The following is a 4,604-nucleotide window of genomic DNA, read 5'->3' as shown; positions in this document are numbered from 1 at the left end:
AAAAAGTTTCCATGCAACTTGCAGGGATTTCACTTTTGGCACTGTGCCTTTTAATTTCTTTTTAGCTTCCTCATTTTTGTGTATCACCTTTTCTGAAATTAAATACCACCATGTTGGGCTGCTGTGGTGTTTTCCCCACCACAGGGATGTTAAATGTAATTATTTTATGGTCAATATATTGGCTATATTCACCTCTTGAACCAGACCCTGTGCTCCACTTAGAACTAAATCAAGAATTGCCTCTCCTCTCTCTTGTGGGTTCCAGGACTAGCTGATCCAAGAAGCAGTTATTTAAGATGTCAAGAAACTCTGCATTCCGTCCCGAGATGTACCCAGTCAACATGGGGAGAGTTGTAATCCCCAGTTATTACTGATTTTTTTAAATTTTTATAGCCTCTCTAATCTCCCTGAGCATTTCACAGTTACTATCACCATCCTGGTCATATAATCCCTACTGCTACATTCTTATTATTTGAGCATGGAATTACTATTCACAGAGATTCTATGGTACAGTTGGGCTCATTTAAGATCTTTACTTCATTGGATTCTATACTTTCTCATATATCGTGCCACACACCACCAGCACAACCTGTTCTTTCGATATATTTTGCATCCTGGTTTTATTGTGTTCCATTGGATTACCCTCATTCCACCAAGTTTCTGTGACGCCTAGTATATCAATATCCTCATTTAATATGAGGCACTTTAATTCACCCATCTTATTACTTAGACTTCTATCATTTGTATATAAGCACTTTAAAAAATTGTCACTTTTTAGCTGTCTGCCAATACATGATGAATTGAATAAGACTCTTTCACTTGACTAAAAGAAAAGGAGTACTTGTGGCACCTTAGAGACTACAAATTTATTTGAGCATCAGCTTTTGAGCTACATCTGTAGCTTTTCTTTTTGCAAATACAGACTAACATGGCTGCTACTCTGAAACCTTTCACTGGACTGTTTCTTGTCAGATCCTACTCTAGAGTGACCTGCTGACTAAGTGCTGCTTGTACAAATTAAAGATGCCTGGGGAAGTTATGAAACTGGGTACTTTGTATTTTCAGGTCTCCTGAATATTAAGGATTAAATTAATGAAACTGGTTTTGTTAAGAGAGGGAAACAGCTCCTTTCTTTTGTAATTTCACTGTGCCCTTTTGGACATGTCCATCCCTTACCCCACATACCTAGCAGTTTCCCTGAGGGGACGTCTAAACATTAAAACTGACTATGCCAATTACATACAAACTTTAGAAGTGATACTTGTAGTTCAAATTACTGGAAAAACCTAGATACTAGTCAATAAATCCTCTTTTTGCCCTGTACAATGCTTGCACCTTTCCATAAAAGCCAAAATAGAAGGAAAACTGCTTGCCAGATGGAATCTGAAAACCAGAATTATAGTAAAACTTAAAAAAAAATACTCTTAGTCAAATTCACTCCAGGAAACTGCTGAGTTTGTGTCTATGGAGACTAAGCTGCTTGATAATTTAAAAAATGAACAAACAACAAAAAGCTATCACATCGTTACATAAATAAGTCAGCCGAGAGGTGAAAGTTTCCTTGAAGCTGAAATATTTCACTTCATTACCAGGTCTGGGAACTTCCTGTCATCAGCCTTCCTTATTACTTTCCTGCAAAAGTACTGGCAGGCAGACTCAGGTGGCATTGAGTCAATGCTCTGGCAAGTACAAAAAACTGTACTGTGGTAAGTTGCAAACTGATTGCAAAGATGCGTTCTTGAGCATATCAAGTACATCGAGTACTTCTCACCCATAACAGTAAGGTTGACATCTCACTCATTTCAGACATGTGGCTGTTTAGATAGATGCACTTAAAAAAAAATTATGTCCACTCTGCTCCTCTAATCGTGGGAAAAAAAGATATAGCCCTATTCTATGCAAATATAGCAAAAAGCCCACACTGAAGTTATTCTCAATGTGAAGTTGTGGTACCTTAAATACTTAAGTATAGCACCTTGAAAATAGTGCAATGGAACAGATTAGGACTAAACTGGAGTGTTATCTCTTTTCAAATTCATCCTCTCTACATGAGAATTTTTCACTAAGCATAGAATTCCTGGAAGCAGAGTCAAATAAAGACTGGAAACACTCAACACGACTGCAGTATAAATAAGTAATTTACCATTACCATAGTAGGTAAGCAAGTCAATCATTAACATTTATTTGCATACACCCGTCAGCGTATAGAAACATTATCCCTAATTTATATAGAGGGGGAACAAGAGGCACAGAGAGACTGTGTGATTTGTACAAGGTCACATGGGAACACTGTGGCAGAGCAGGAAGTTGAACCCCAATCTCCTAAGACCCAGGCTAGTGCCCTAAATACAGGACCTGTCCCTCCTCTCTAAACAATATCTGCTCACCTGTATACTTACAGTTTGTGATTTCACATGCAATCTGGCATTTTGCCTCAGGTCTAACCCTCTTGTTGGGTAGAGCGTGTGAACCAACTACTTCCTCTACCTATTGATGGTCCTGGTAACTCACTCTTTTGAAGTGCATGATTTGTGCCACAGATCCTGCATTTGATCCTTTACCCCAGAGTGCTCATTCGTGGGAAGACTGCAATTTATCCCTAAGCTTCCCGAAGGCTCCATGAGCAGCACATTGAGTGGAGAATGCTGCCTGTGCCCCATCCCACAGTCTTGCCCTTCAGGGCCATAGCGTCCACGTCCAACATCAGTTTTTTGGGGGTAATAGAATAAGCACTATTGGACAGCCCATCCCGCTTGAGAATCCAGTTCTCAGAAGGATGGAGCAGTCAATGGATAGCCACATTTCATCACTCTGCCCACCCCTCCTTGATAGGGCAATCAGAGCAAGGGCAAAGAGGTGGGAAGAGAAGTCCTTCTCATGCTGCTCCCCAAAAAGGGCCAACTGGGTGAGGGGAGGGGAAGAAAAAGCAGTCCTTCTCATGCCACCTCCCCCACAATACAGGGCCAATACAGGGGAGAGAAGAGAGTTTCTTCCCATTCCACCCCCGCCCCCGCCCCCCCTACAAAGCCAATGGGTGGGGGAGGGGAGAGGTTCTTCCCATTCCACCCCCGCCCCCGCCCCCCCTACAAAGCCAATGGGTGGGGGAGGGAGAGGTTCTTCCCATTCCACCCCCGCCCCGCCCCCCCACAAAGCCAATGGGTGGGGGAGGGGAGAGGTTCTTCCCATTCCACCCCCGCCCCCCCCAAAGCCAATGGGTGGGGAGGGGAGAGGTTCTTCCCATTCCACCCCCGCCCCTGCCACAAAGCCAATGGGTGGGGGAGGGGAGAGGTTCTTCCCATAGCGGATCCCTTCTCCAATACAGAACCAATGCGGGGAGAGGGGGAGGGGAAAGGTCCTTCCCCCACCACCCCCTTCCCCCACACAGGACCAACTGTGGGGGAAGGGAAGAGAGGTCCTTCCCCTCCCCCCAGCAGAGAACCCCACAGTCTGATTGGGATCCGGGACAATGTGAGGGAAAGGGGGTGCCCTACTGCCCGGCGCACCCCGCCTGGCCCCAGTGTTGGGGGGCGGGGGGAGGAAGGGATCCTTGCTCCCCCCCCCCCGCCCGTGCCCCAAGGCGCGGCCCGTAGTGCGGGGCTCTCAAGCCGCCTCTACCTGTGACGGGCCGGGGGCTCCGGCTGGTCCCGCCAGCGGGGCTGGGCCGGGGGACGCCCCGAGGGGCGGTGGGTCGAGCCCCGCTCCCGGCCCCCCGCCACTCCGGCCGCCTCTGCTCCTCGCCTTTAGTTTGACCTTTTCCGTGTCTCTCCGCTCCCGGCCCCGACACTCTTTGACGTCAGTCCCATAGCAACCAATCCCCGCCCCCTCCAACTCTCGCGCTCGCACACAGGGTGGGCGGGGAACCCGGCTCGGAGTAGCCAATCAGCGCACAGGCCACCGCCTCTTCTCTCTTTCCCCCCCCCCCCCTCCCCGCTGCTCGAGCGCGCGCTGCTGCCTCGTGGCCTGGAGGCGCGCGTGCCGGACCCGGGAAGGTGCTCGGCGGCGCGAGCGGTCGGCGTCCAGCGCTACACCTGTTCCTGCATGCTCCCAGCCCAGCCCGCGTGCAACGGGCAGCGGCTGCCCCCTGTGCACGCGCATACCGTGCACCCTGCACCGTCCTCACTGTGCACCTTGTGTGCGCTCCGGGTTCGTGTGGCGCCGGCCGCGGGACACGACTGAACTTCCCTTGGCCAGCCCCCTCTCCCACCTCGCAAGTGTGAGCGCAGGCTCAGGGGAGGGCAGCTTAGGGCGTCGGAGCGAAACGCTTCTGGCCTTTCGGCGGTAGGAGTTGGGAAGGAGAAGAGCAGCTGCACTTCCCCGGCGCTGCTCCTGGGTAGAGGTGCTCTTTGCCCCGGTCTCCCTGGGCAGAGGACAGGCAGGGATGCAGGGAGAGATTCTTGCACCCGAGTTGCATACCCCCTCCCCCGATTCCTGACCTTTAAGGAGTTCAGTCTCCTGATTCCTCATTGACCCCGGCTCTTGGCCCAGTTCCTCAGCGGTCCAGCGTCCGTCTTCCCTACACACGCTTTCTGTGGCTCCAGCTAGTGGCGTTGGAACAATTTTTGTAGTAGGGGTGCTGAAAGCCACTAAACACAACTGTAAGTCCA

The 4,604-nt window shown here is 49.8% G+C and overlaps 1 long non-coding RNA gene across 1 annotated transcript; it reads right to left on the bottom strand.

Moving 5' to 3' along the window:
- Window positions 1–382: 382 nt before the first annotated feature.
- On the bottom strand, window positions 383–3,049 carry LOC122458592. The gene is made up of 2 exons (XR_006278645.1): window positions 948–3,049; window positions 383–812 (listed from the first exon to the last, which is right to left on the bottom strand). It is a non-coding gene; the product is annotated as an uncharacterized LOC122458592 (long non-coding RNA).
- Window positions 3,050–4,604: the final 1,555 nt, after the last annotated feature.

The sequence above is a fragment of the Dermochelys coriacea genome, chromosome 2 (genome assembly GCF_009764565.3).
Source record: "Dermochelys coriacea isolate rDerCor1 chromosome 2, rDerCor1.pri.v4, whole genome shotgun sequence".
Lineage (NCBI taxonomy): Eukaryota > Metazoa > Chordata > Testudines > Dermochelyidae > Dermochelys > Dermochelys coriacea.
This window is presented reverse-complemented; position numbering and strand designations above follow the sequence as displayed.